The following is a 14,866-nucleotide window of genomic DNA, read 5'->3' on the forward strand; positions in this document are numbered from 1 at the left end:
AAAGGTCAAGGGAAGGGGGTGATTGATTGGTTGCCGTCTAATTAATTTTACTAGCTAACCAATTCCTTTGAACCTCAAAATATGTATTTTATTTAGCTTTTAATCTACCTCATTGAAAACATATTTAAACTCAACAAATCTGTTATTGCCATCTTCCCCTTTCAAGGTCCTTTTTCATTTAAAAAGAACTCATTTGGTTCATATATGTTTTCTCCCATCCTGTAGGTTACCTTTTCATTTTGCTGATTATGTCTTTTGCTGTGCAAAACCTTTTGATGTAGTTTGATGTAGTCTCACTTGTTTATTTCTGCTTTTGTTGCCTGAGCTTTTGGTGTCAAATCCAAAAAATCATTGCCAAGACTAATGTCAAGGAGGCCTCCTCTACATCTTCCTCTAGGAGTTTTACAGATTTGGGTCTTATGTTTAGGTCTTTAATATATTTTGAGTTGATTTTCGTATATGGTGGATGTGGATATCCAGTTTTCTCAACAGCATTTTTTGAAGACACTGTCCTTTCCCCACTAGGTATTTTTGGTGCCTTTGTTGAAAATTAGTTCACTCCATATATGTGAATTGGTTTATTTCTGGGCTGTCTATTCTGTCCCAGTATTCTGTATGTCTGTTTTTATGCCAGTACCATGCTGCTTTTGATTACTATAGCTTTGTAATACAGTTTGAAGTCAGGAAGTTTGAAGTCTGGGTCTTTTGTGGCTCTGTATGAATTTTAGGATTATTTTTTCTATTTTGGTGAAAATTCCATTGGCATTTTGAGAGGGATTGCATTGTATCTGTATATCACTTTGAGTAAAGTAAATATCTGACAGGAGGTTAACTTCCAAAACATATAAGGAATTCATACAAATCAATAGCAAGAAACCAAATCACTAAATTAAAAAGTGAGTAGAAGATATGAATGGACATTTGTCTAAAGAAAACATGCAAGAAGCCAACAGGTACATGAAAAGATGCTCCACATCACTAATCATCAAGAAATGTAGATCAGGGGCACCTGAGTGGCTCAGTCAGTTGAGGGTCTGACTTGATTTTGGCTCAGGTCATGACCCCAGGATCATGGAATTGAGCCCTCCATTGGGGTCTGTGCTGACTGTGGAGCCTGATTAAGATTCTCTCCCTCCCTCTCTCTCCCTCCCCCACCTCTCTTTTTCTCTGTCCCTCTTTTCCCCTCCCCTGCTCATGCACATTCTCTCTCTCTCTCTCTAAAGTAGAAAGAAAGAAAGAAAGAAAGAAAGAAAGAAAAAAGAAATTTAAATCAAAACCATAATGAGCCATCATCTCACACTTGTTAGGAGGGCTATTATCAAAAAGTCAACGGGGGAGCCTGGCTGTCTCAGTCAGTAGAGCCTCTGAATCTTGATCTCAGAGTCATGAGTTCAACCCCCATAGAGCTTACTTAAAAAGAAAAAATGGAAGGCTAAAAAAGAAGTAAACAGGTAACAAGTGCTGGGAAGGCTGTGGATAAAAGGGAACCATTGTACACTGTTGGTGGGATATAAATTGGTATAGCCACCATGGAAAATAGTGTGGCTGTTTATCAAAAAATTAAAAATGGAACTGCTATAAGATCCAGCAATTCTACTTCTGGGTATATAGTCAAAGAAAATGAAATCAGTATCTTGAAAAGATATCTGCATTCCCATGTTCACTGCAGCATATTCACAATAGCCAAGATACGGAAACAACCTAAGTGTTAATCAACAGACGAATGGATAAAGAAGATGTGATACACACACACACACACACTCTTTAAAAAGAAGGAAATGAGGAAATGCTGGCACACCTGCGTGGCTCAGTCTGTTTAGCATATGACTCTTGATTTCGGCTCAAGTCATGATCTCATGGTTTGTGGGTTTAAGCCCTGCATTGGGTTCTGTGTGGACTGTGGGGAGCATTCTTGGGATTCTGTCTCTTTCCTTCTGTCTCTGCTCCTCCCCACCTTGCATGTGCTCTCTCTCTAAAATAAATAAACATAAAAAAGAAAAGGAGGAAACACTGCCATTTGCAATAACTAGAGGACATTGTGCTAAATAAAATAAGCCAAACATGGAAAGACAAATATTTTTTTTATTAACTTATTTTTTATGTTTTTAAATTTACATCCAAAATAGTTAGCATATAGTGCAACAATGATTTCAGGAGTAGATTCCTTAGTGCTCCTTACCCATTTAGCCCATCCCCCCTCCCACAACCCCTCCCATAACCCTCAGTTTGTTCTCCATATTTATGAGTCTCTTATGCTTTGTCCCCCTTCCTGTTTTTATATTGTTTTTGTTTCCCTTCCCTTATATGTTCATCTGTTCTGTCTCTTAAAGTACTCATATGAGTGAAGTCATATGATTTTTGTCTTTCTCTGACTAATTTCGCTTAGCATAATACCCTTCAGTTCCATCCACATAGTTGCAAATGGCAAGATTTCATTCTTTTTGATTGCCGAGTAATACTCCATAGTATATACATACCACATCTTCTTTATCCATTCATCCATCGATAGACATTTGGGCTCTTTCCATACTTTGGCTGTTGTTGATAATGCTCCTATAAACATGGGGGTGCATGTGTCCCTTTGAAACAGCACACCTGTATCCCGTGGCTAAATGCCTAATAGTGCAATTGCTGGGTCGTAGGGTAGTTTTATTTTTAATTTTTTTGAGGAACGTCCATACTGTTTTCCAGAGTGGCTGTATCAGCGTGCATTCCCACCAACAATGCAAAAGAGATCCTCTTTCTCCACATCCTCACCAACATCTGTTGTTGCCTGAGTTGTTAATGTTAGCCATTCTGACAGGTGAAAAGTGGTATCTCATTCTGTTTTTGATTTGTATTTCCCTGATGATGAGTGATGTTGAGCATGTTTTCATGTGTCGGTTGGCCATCTGGATGTCTTCTTTGTAGAAGTGTCTATTCATGTCTTTTGCCCATTTCTTCACTGGATTATTTGTTTTTTGGGTCTTGAGTTTGAGAAGTTCTGTATAGATTTTGGATACTACCCCTTTATCTGATATGTTGTTTGCAGATATCTTCTCCCACTCTGTCGGTTGCCTTTTAGTTTTGCTGATTGTTTCCTTTGCTGTCAGAAGTTTTTTATTTTGATGAGGTCCTAGTAGTTCATTTTTGCTTTTGTTTCCCTTGCCTCTGGAGACATGTTGAGTAAGAAGTTGCTGCAGCCAAGATCAAAGAAGTTTTCGCCTGCTTTCTCCTAGAGGATTTTGATGCCTTCCTGTCTTACATTGAGGTCTTTCATCCATTTTGAGTTTATTTTTGTGTATGGTGTGAGAAAGTAGTCCAGGTTCATTCTTCTGCATGTTGCTGTCCAGTTTTCCCAGCACCACTTGCTGAAGAGACTGTCTTTATTCCACTGGATATTCTTTCCTGCTTTGTCAAAGATTAGTTGGCCATATGTTTGTGGGTCCATTTCTGGGTTCTCTATTCTGTTCCATTGATCTGAGTGTCTGTTCTTGTGCCAGTACCATACTGTCTTGATGATTATAGCTTTGTAGTATAGCTTGAAGTCCGGGATTGTGATGCCTCCTGCTTTGGTTTTCTTTTTCAAGATTGCTTTGGCTATTCAGGGTCTTTTCTGGTTCCATACAAACTTTAGGATTGTTTGTTCTAGCTCTGTGCAGAATGCTGGTGTTATTTTGATAGGGATTATATTGAATATGTACATTGCTTTGGGTAGTATCAGCGTTTTAACAATATTTGTTCTTCCTGTCCAGGAGCATGGAATCCTTTTCCTTTTTTGTGTGTCTTCTTCAATTTCTTTCATAAGCTTTCTATAGTTTTCAGTGTATAGATTTTTCACCTCTTTGGTTAGATTTATTCCTAGGTATTTTATGGTTTTTTTGTGCAACTGTAAATGGGATTGATCCCTTGATTTCTCTTTCTGTTGCATCATTGTTGATGTATAGGAATGCAACCGATTTCTGTGCATTGATTTTATATCCTGCATCTTTGCTAAATTCATGAATCAATTCTAGCAGTTTTTTGGTGGAATCTTTTGGGTTTTCCATATAGAGTATCATATCATCTGTGAAGAGTGAAAGTTTGACTTCCTCCTGGCCGATTTGGATGCCTTTTATGTCTTTGTGTTGTCTGATTGGAGGCTAAGACTTCCAATACTATGTTGAAGAACAGTGGCGAGAGTGGACATCCCTGCCTTGTTCCTGACCTTAGGGGGAAAGCTCTCAGATCTTCCCCCATTGAGGATGATATTAGTGTTGGGTGGTTCATATATGGCTTTTATGAACTTGAGGTATGCTCCTTCTATCCCTACTTTCTTGAGGGTTTATATCAAGAAAGGATGCTGTATTTTGTCAAATGCTTTCTCTGCATCTTTTGGGAGGATCATATGGTTCTTGTGGAAAGACAAATATTTATGATCTCACTTACATGTGGAATCTGAAAACAAACAAACCAAAAGGTTCACAGTAGTGCACATGGGACATTCTTCAGAATAGATCACATACTGGGTCACAAATCAGCCCTCAACAAGTACAAAAAGACTGAGATCATACCATGCATATTTTCTGACTACAACACTAGAAACTTGAAGTACATCACAAGAAAAAATTTGGAAATTTTTTTAATTTTCCAAATACATGGAGGCTAAAGAACATACTACTGAAGAATTTCCTGGGTTAACCAGGAAATTAAAAAAATAAAAATACATGGAAACAAATGAAAATGAAAACATGATGGTCCAAAACCTTTGGGATGCAGTAAAGGTGATCCTAAGAGGGAAGTATATTGCAATACAGGTCTACCTTAAGAAGCAAGAAAAGTCTCAATTATACAACATACCTTTACATCTAAAGGAGCTAGAAAGAGAACAGCAAATAAAGCCTAAAGCCAGCAGAAGAAGGGAAATAGTAAAGATTAGAGCAGAAGGGCGCCTGGGTGGCTGAGTCGGTTAAGTGTCCAACTTCTGCTCAGGTCATGATCTCATGGTTCACGAGTTCTAGCCCTGTGTCAGGCTCTGTGCTGACAGCTCAGAGCCTGGAGCCTGCTTCGGATTCTGTGTCTCCCTCACTCTTTGCCCCTCTCTTGCTCATGCTCTGTCTCTCTCTCTTAAAAATAAACATTGAAAAAAATTTTTAAAAAGATTAGAGCAGAAATAAATGATATAGTGTGGGAAACAGAACACCACAATGACCACAGGCGCATATTTGTTCAGGCTCCAAGACCTCTGAGAAAACTCAAGATCATAGGGTTAAAAATAACCTGAAAGGACTTGAGTGAAATGCCCTTGGGAAATGTGGTCTGTTCTTTAGTACCACAGATAGAGATGTTTTGCTTAAAGGAAGCCAGCTGTATATAGCACAGTGCATTCACTCCCTTTGTCTTTGCTTCTATCATAAAGATTCTTATTGGAACATATGCATCTGCTCTCATACACAAGACACATACAATAGCTGAATCAGATGTACATTGTTTACAGGCTTTGCTAAGCTTCTGTTGTTAATCATTGCTGATCTGTTTTTCCTGAAAACGTGTATAAGAAGATGTACAGTAAACCTCAGTACCTTGGGCTGTTGGCTCGGGGTGTCCTGTGCCTCACTCTACTATCATCTCTTTTTCTCAGTTCCTTCACTGCTCCAGGTCCACGGCCCATTGAGGTCGACAATATAGAAACAAACAAAAACCCAGTAGAGCAGATCAACAAAACTAAGAGCTGGTTCTTTAAAAGAATTAATAAAATTGATAAGCCCCTAGTCAGACTTATCAAAAAGAAAAGAGAAAGGATGCAAATAAATAAAATTACAAATGAGAAAGGAGAAATAATAATCAACATCACAGGAATACAAACAATTACAAGAGAATATTATGAAAAATTAGATTCCAACAAACTGGGCAATCTGGAAGAAATGGACAAATTCCTAGAAACATACAAACTACCAAAACTGACACAGGAAGAAATAGAAAATGTGAACAGATCCATAATCAGCCAAGAAATTGAATCAATAATCAAAAATCTCTCAACAAAGTCCAGTGCCAGATGGCTTCACAAGGGAATGCTACCAGACATTTAAAGAAGAATTTATATCTATTCTTCTCAGGGTGCCTGGGAGGTTCAATCAGTTAAACATCTGACTCTTGCTTTCAGGTCAGGTCATGATCTCAGTTTGTGAGTTCGAGCCCCACATCGGGCTCTGCACTGACAGTAAACCTGCTTGGGATTCTCTCTCTGCTCCTCCCCTGCTCATTCTCTCTCTCTCTTTCACAATAAATAAATAAACTTAAAAAAATACCAATTCTTCTCAGTATTTTTCAGAAAGAAAGAAAGAAAAGAAATGGAAGGAAAACTTCCAAATTGTTCTACGAGGCCAGCATTACTGTGATTCCAAAACCAAAGACCCCACTAAAAAGGAGAATTATAGGTCAATATCCCTGATGAACATGGATGCAAAAATTCTCAGCAAGATACTAGTAAATCGAATCCAACAGTACATTAAAAAAATCATTCACCAGGATCAAGTGGGATTTATTCCTGGGCTTGAGGGGTGGTTCACTATTCACAAATCAATCAATGTGATATACCACATTGATAAAAGAAAGTATAAAAACCATATGATACTCTCAATAGTGGCAGAAAAAGCATTTGACAAAGTACATCATATATTCTTTATAAAAAACCTCAACGAAGTAGGTATAGATAGATCATTGCTCAACATCATAAAGGCCATATGTGAAAGACCCACAGCTAATATCATCCTCAATGGGGAAAAACTGAGAGCTTTTGCTGTATGGTCAGGAACAAGACAGGGATGTCCACTCTCACCATTACTATTTTACATAGTACTGGAAGTCTTAGCTTCAGCAATCAGACAATAAAAAGAAATAAAAGGTATCAAATTGTCAAGGAAGAAGTCAAACTTTCACTGTTTGCAGACGACATGATATTCTATGTAGAAAACCCAAAAGACTTCACCAAAAAATTTCTAGAACTAATACATAAATTCAGCAAAGTCACAGAATATCAAATCAATGTACAGAAATCTGTGTCAGGGTACCTGGGTGGCTCAGTCAGTTAAACATCTGACATTGGCTCAGGTCATGGTCTCACAGTTTGTGGGTTCGAGCCCCACGTTGGGCTCTTTGCTGTCAGCACTGAGTCCTATTTGGATCCTCTACCCCCCCCCCCCCGCCCCTACCCTGCTCACACATGCGCATGCACTCTCTCTCAAAAAATAAAACATTAAAAAAAAAAGAGGGGCACCTGGGTGGCTCAGTTGGTTGAGCGTCCAACTTCAGCTAAGGTCATGATCTCACAGTCTGTGAGTTCAAGCCCCACATCAGGCTCTGTGCTGACAGCTCAGAGCCTGGAGCCTGCTTCCAATTTTGTGTCTCCCTCTCTCTCTGCCCCCTGCCCTGCTCACACTCTGTCTCTGTCTCTCAAAAAGTGAACAAACATTAAAAAAATTAAAAAAAAAGAAATCTGTTGCATTTCTATGCACCAATAATGAAGTAGCAGAAAATGAAATCTAGGAATAAGCCTAACCAAAGAGGTAAATGAACTGTACTCTCAAAACTATAGAACACTTAATGAAAGAAATTGAAGAGGACACTAAGAAATGGAAAAACATTCCATGCTCATGGATTGGAAGAACAAATATTGTTAAAATGTCTACACTACCAAAGCAAACTTCACATTAATATAAATCCCCATCAAAATACCACCACCATGTTTCACAGAGCTAGAACAAACAATCCTAAAATTTGTAAGGAACCACAAAAATCCTCAAATAGCCAAGCAATCTTGAAAAAGAAAAGCAAAGCTGGAGGCATCACAATTCCAGACTTCAAGCTGTATTACAAAGCTGTAGTGATCAAGACAGTATGGTACTGGCACAGAAACAGACACATAGATCAGTAGAACAGAATAAAAAACCCAGAAATGAACCATTACTATATGGTCAACTAATCTTCGACAAAGCAGGAAAGAATATCCAACGGAAGGAAGATAGTCTCTTCAACAAAAGATGTTGGATAAAATGGACAGCAACATGCAGAAGAATGAAACTGGATTACTTTCTTACACCATATACAAAAATAGATTCAAAATGGTTGAAAGATCTAAATGTGAGACAGAAAATCATCAAAATCCTAGAGGAGAACAATGTTAGCCACCTCTTGGACCTCTGCCATAGCAACTTCTTACTAGACATGTTGTCAGAGACAATGGAAGCAAAAGCAAAAATGAACTATTGGGGCTTCATCAAGATAAAAACCTTCTGCAAAGTGAAGGAAACAATCAACAAAACTAAAAGGCAGCCTACAGAATGGGAGAAGATTTTTGCAAATGACGTATCTGATAAAGTTAGTATCCAAAATCTATAAAGAACTTATCAACTCAACACCCAAAAAATTAATAATAATAATCCAATTAAGAAATGGGAAGAAGACATGAATAGACATTTTTCCAAAAAGACATACAGACAGCTAATAGGCACACAAAAAGATGCCCAACATCACTCATCAGTAGGAAATACAAATCAAAACCATGATGAGATACCATCTCACACCTTTCAGAATGACTAAAATTAATAATACAGGAAACAATAGATGTTGGTGAGGATGTAGTGAAGGGAGAACTCTTTTTTTTTCTAATGTTTATTTTTTAGAGAGAGAAAGAGTGTGAGCAGGACAGGAGCACAGAGAGAGGGAGATACAGAATCTGAAGCAGGGTCTAGACTCTAAGCTGTCAGCAAGAGCCCGATGTGGAGCTTGAACTCATGAACTACGAGATCATGACCTGAGCCGAAGTCAGACACTTAACTGACTGGGCCATGCAGGTGCCCCAAGGGGGAACTCTATTGCACTGTTGGTGGAAATGCAAACTGGTGCAGCCACTCTGGAAAACAGTATGGAGGTACCTCAAAGAGCTTAAAATAGAATTATCCTATAATCCAGCAATTTCATGAATAGATATTTACCCAAAGGACACAAAAATACTGATTTGAAGGGATACACAGACCCTGATGTTTACAGAAGCATTATCAACAATAGCCAAATTATGAAAAAAGCCCAAATGTCCATGGACTGATCAATGGATAGAGACGATGTGGTAGGGGTGCCTGGGTGGCTCAGTCAGTTAAGTGTCTGACTCTTGATTTTGGCTCAGGTCATGATCTCACAATTCATGGGTTTGAGCCCCACATTGGGCTCTGTGCTGACTAGCACAGAGCCTGCTTGGGATTCTCTCTCTCTCCCTCTCTCTCTGCCCCTCCCCGCTTACATTCTCTCTCTCTCTCTCTCAAAAATAAACATTAAAAAAAAAAAGAAGATATGGTATATATACACAATGGAATATTACTCAGCCATCAAAAAAAGAAATCTTGTCATTTGCAATGATGTGGATGGAGCTAGAGAGCATTATGTTAGGTGAAATAAGTCAGTCAAAGAAAGACAAATACATATGGTTTTACTCATATGTGTAATTTAAGAAACAAAACAGATGAACATATGGGAAGGGAAAGAAAAAAGAGTGGAACAAACCATAAGAGGCTCTTAACAATAGAGAACAAACTGAGGGTTGATGGAGAGAGGTGGGTGGGGGTTTGGGCTCAATAGGTTATGGGCATTAAGGAGGGCACTTATTGTGATGAGCACTGGGTGTTGTATGTAAGTGATAATTCACTAAATTCTACTTATGAGACCAATACTACACTATGTTAACCAACTAGAATTTAAATAAAAATTAAAAAAAAAAAAAGACATCTCATAGTAACAGAGAGTAGAATGATCATTACCAGAGGCCGGAGGGTAGGTGAAAAAGGGAAATGCTGGTCAAAGGATACAACCCTTCAATTATAAGATCAATAAGTTCTGGAGACATAAAGTGCACCATGGTGACTATAGTTAAGAGCAATGTATTCTATACTTGAAATTTGCTAACACTGTAGAGCTCAGGTTTCTCACCACATACAAAAACAAAAGCGACTATATGATGTAATATATTAATTACTTTGTTAGTACTCATCATTTCACAATGTGTCAAAACATTGTGGGGGCACCTGGCTGGCTCAGTCAGTGGAACATGTGACTTTTTTTTTTTTTTAGAGCAAGATCTTTTTGTTTGTTTGTTTGTTTGTTTTGAGTGCAACAGAGAGAGAGAGCGAGCAGGAGAGAATCCTAAGCAGGCTCTGCACGTCAGCACAAAGCCTGACTTGTGGCTCAGTCTCACAAACCATGAGATCATGACCTGAGCCAAAATCAAGAGTAGGATGGTTAAATGACTGAATTACCCAGGCACCCCAGAACATGTGACTCTTGATTTCAGGGTCATGAGTTCAAGCCCCACACTGGTGAGAGAGATTACTTTTTTAAAACCATTATGTTGTACACCTTAAATATGTACAGTTTTATTTGTCAATCATACCTCAATAAAGCTGGTGGGTGGGGGGGTGGGGAGAGAATTAAGCGAAGAGTAAAATACATTTTTTTTAATGTTTTTTTAAACATTTATTTATTTTTGAGAGACAGAGAGAGGCAAAGTGTGAGCAAGGGAGGGGCAGAGAGAGAGGGAGACACAGAATTTGCAGCAGGCTGCAGGCTCTGAGCTGTCAGCACAGAGCCCAACGCGGGGCCGAACTCACAAACCACAAGATCATGACCTGAGCCGAAGTCAGACACTCAACCGACTCTGCCACCCAGGTGCCCCGAGTAAAATACATTTAAAATCATTGTTGAGACAATCCAATATAATAACATATAAATTCCCTTCTCCTAACACACACAAAGAATACTGAAAATCAGCTGCCTTCCCTTTCATGACTGAGGTATTAAGGAAGAAATTATCAGATATGCCAAAGGGAGAGGTAAATATTTTGAGATTCATTTAGTGTTAATACCAGAGATGGAGGCAGAAACACAACACTGTGGTTATTTAGTCCATCATCAAACCAATATTGTTTAAATATGTGTTCAACATTTGTCTAGAAGGAGATGTGTTCCTCGGAGACCCCAAACTCAGCTAAACAGGTGGCTCCTAGTTACCAAATTTTTGCTCCTTTGAGACTAGTTAGGGTCATTTGAGTATGACCCCTAGGGGACCTTATTACTGGGCTACCTCAAGCAGTTCAGAGAAGACAGCTTCTAACCAAACAGGTTATCCTTAAAAGAACTGATAAATAAATTGTCCTCCAAGTTCTTTTACATAGGTCCCTAGAAATTTGCACCGAACAGCCACGGCTCACCCTTGTCCCATTTAAAAAAACATATTTAAGGGCACCTGTGTGGGTCATTCGGTTAAGCACCTGACTTCAGCTCAGGTTGTGATCTCATGGTTGGTGGGTTGAGCCCCACGTTGGGCTCTATGCTGACAGCTGAGAGCCTGGAGGCTGCTTCAGATTCTCTGTCTCCCTCTCTCTCAGCCCCTCCCTACTCACACACACACACTCTCTCTCTCATTAAAAAAATAACAGTAAAACATTAAAAAAAAAAAAACAGTAAAAGGGGCGCCTGGGTGGCTCAGTTGGTTGATGTCCGACTTGGGCTCAGGTCATGATCTCATAGTCTGTGAGTTCGAGCCCCACATCGGGCTCTGTGCTGACAGCTCAGAGCCTGGAGCCTGTTTCGGATTCTGTGTCTCCCTCTCTCTCTGACTCTCCCCCGTTCATGCTCTGTCTCTGTCTCAAAAACAAATAAACGTTAATAAAAAAAATAAAAAAAAAACAGTAAAAAATAATAAAAAATATTAAAACATCTTTATGAATAGACTTATTAAAATAAGCAGGGGCTGGGTTTGGTTGACTTGCTCCTTGCACTTGTAACTTCTGCGATGGTCTCATGAAGCAGCATGTGAGGCACATGTGCCACAAGCAGGGATCTCATTTTCAATGGGAAGGACAATGTCTCTTGCTCTTTTCAGGTCTCATCACACCTTCTCTAAGCAATACCTTCCTCTTCAAGAAACGCAGGCAGAGGCAGAGTGCTTACTGTCAAATGAAGTATGCTCCCACACAGGTGGCTAGGGGCAACTAACTCAGGTCTGGTGATGGTGGAAGGATTGGATGCAGCTGGGGCTGACCACTTGCTATATATATGCCATGGCCCATGCTTCCGGGGAAGAACTGCACGAACTTCCAGGCCACCTAATTATGGGTAAGTTGTGTATGAAATAAGTGGAGAAAATAGACCGAGCAGTCCTGCCACACTGTGTCTGGTTACTCTTGCTTTAGTGGTTTTATTATATATTATATAAATAGATATGTGTAAATATATGTGTAATATATATGCATATATAGTGTAAATCTACAACTACTTCTTATACCCTAGTTAGTTTCCCCCCATCGTCTCTTTCAGCAAGAATAAACTTTTAAAAGTTCTTATAGAATGAAAAATTAAATCCAAATTTTGGTTTCTCAATGAAGTTCATGATGAATGTGTAAATTGCACAGAGTAATTATCAACATTTACCACGGCCAGTAATAAGGCTGGCTCTAGTAGTAAGGAGTCTCTAGTGATATCACTAAGTGAAAAGTAGAAGATTCAAATTTGCTGAAGAAAAATACGCATCTACTTCAAACGTTCGTTAGGAATTTTTTTTTTAATGTCTATTTTTTTGAGAGCAAGACAGAATGCGAGTTTGGGAGGGGCAGAGACAGAGGGAGACACAGAATCCAAAGCAGTCAGCACAGAACCCAATGCAGGGCTCGAACTCACCAACCGTGAGATCAAGACCTGAACCGAAGTCGGACACCCAACTGACTAAGCCACCCAGGAGCCCCTAGTTAGGAATTTTTTAAAGAAGACTGTGCCTGAAAATGACTGTGTAACACATGCAGATGCATAGGTGTATTTTCTTAGCTGAGAAGCATGATTCTCACTTAGAGCAAATGATGGCTTTTCTAAAGTACTTTTGTTCACTTTCAAGTCTAAATTTTCTTGTGCACAGGTGAAAAGTAAAATGATATCTGTTAATGTGTTGGCTTTTTAAACTTTGCACCCAGTTCGATAATGTTGGTTTTATATTGGTGTCATCAAATAAATTAATTACAATAATAGTTTGATTTCTTTTCATCCGATTCAAGTTTTTAGAAGCTCATTCCGTCAAAGAATCTAACTTCATTTGTGAATACTATTGTAGTTTCAGTTTAAAAAGTTCCACATCAAAGTAAAAGGATTTGGTTTTCTTTGATAATAGAAATGTAAATTTTGAAGGAGTACAGCTTTATGGAAAAACAATGTTCTTATTAAATTAAGAAACCCATGGATCCAAAAATATTCTTGGGATTGATTGAGATGCATGCATAATTCATAATCATTTAAAAAAGTGTAGTAATAATTTACTAATGTAAATAAAAGCTATAATTATAAAAATTTATAATTTTTTAATATACACAGATTCATTAAAGTACCAAATTTTAGTGAAGCTAATTTGAATTTAAATAAGAACTATTATTAATTAAATTCTTTAAGTATCTGAGACTCAAAAAGAAGTAAGTAAACCCAAGTGTCCTATAATAGCAGTGAGCCTTTTGGTCAGGAAGTCCTGTATGAATGCATTGGGTATAAAATGAGATAGAAACCTTTAATCAAAGTATTTAAGAAATGAAGTACCCTGCCAAATCCAGCTACCAAAGGTTTTAGCAACTTGTAATTATTGAATTCAAAATTTGCAAATAGGAAGATACTGAAATTTACTCCTATAAATATGATGGACACTTAGGTTGCATTATCCATTATCTTGGCACAGTGAACCACAGTGACACAGTGAACATAGGGGTGCATATATCTTTCTGAATTAGTGTTTTCATTTTCATTTTCCTCAGATAAAACCTAGAAGTAGAATTACTGTATTACATGGTATTTCTATCTTTAATTTTTTGAGGAAACTCTAAACTGTTTTCCATAGTGGCTGTACCAATTTACATTCCCAACAGTACATGAGGGTTTCTTTTTTTCCATATCCTCACCAATATTTGTCATTTCTTATCTTTTTGATGCTAGCCATTCTCACACATGTGAGGTGATATCTCATTTTTTTTTTTTTTTTGATATGCATTTTGCTGTTGATGAGTGATGTTGAGCATCTTCTTATGTGCCTGTTGGCCATCTGCATGCCTTCTTTGGAAAAATGTCTATTCAGGTCCCTGCTCATTTTTTAAAAAAAAATTTTTTTAACGTTTATTTATTTTTGAGACAGAGAGAGACAGAGCATGAACGGGGGAGGGTCAGAGAGAGGGAGACACAGAATCTGAAACAGGCTCCAGTCTCTGAGCTGTCAGCACAGAGCCCGATGCGGGGCTCGAACTCACGGACCGCAAGATCATGACCTGAGCCGAAGTTGGCCGCTTAACCGACTGAGCCACCCAGGCGCCCCTCTTCTCATTTTTTAATAAGTTGTTTTTTGTTTTTGTGTGTTGAGTTGTATAAGATCTTTATATATATTGGATATTAACTCTTTATCAGATATGCCACTTACAAATATCTTCCTTCATTCAGTAGATTGCCTGTTTGTTTTATTGGTGGTTTCCTTCACTGTGTAAAAGGTTTTTATTTCAATGTGGTCCCAATTGTTTATTTTTGCTTTTGTTGCCCTTACCTGAGGAAACGGATCCAACAACATCTTGCTAAGACTGACATCTAAGAGATTACTACCTATGTTTTAAGAGTTTTATGGTTTAAAGACTTACACTTAGGTCTTTAATTCATTTTGAGTTTATTTTATGTGTAATGTGAGAAAGTAGTCGAGTTTTATTATTTTGCAGGTAGCTGTCCAATTTTCCCAGCACCATGTATTACTGCCTTTTCTCCATGATATATTCTTGCTTTCTTTTTGACAGACTTAGTCACCATATAAGCATGGATTTATTTCTCTATTCTGTTCTCTTGATCTATAGATCTA

This window comes from Panthera leo, chromosome B4 (genome assembly GCF_018350215.1).
Source record: "Panthera leo isolate Ple1 chromosome B4, P.leo_Ple1_pat1.1, whole genome shotgun sequence".
Classification (NCBI taxonomy): Eukaryota; Metazoa; Chordata; class Mammalia; order Carnivora; family Felidae; genus Panthera; species Panthera leo.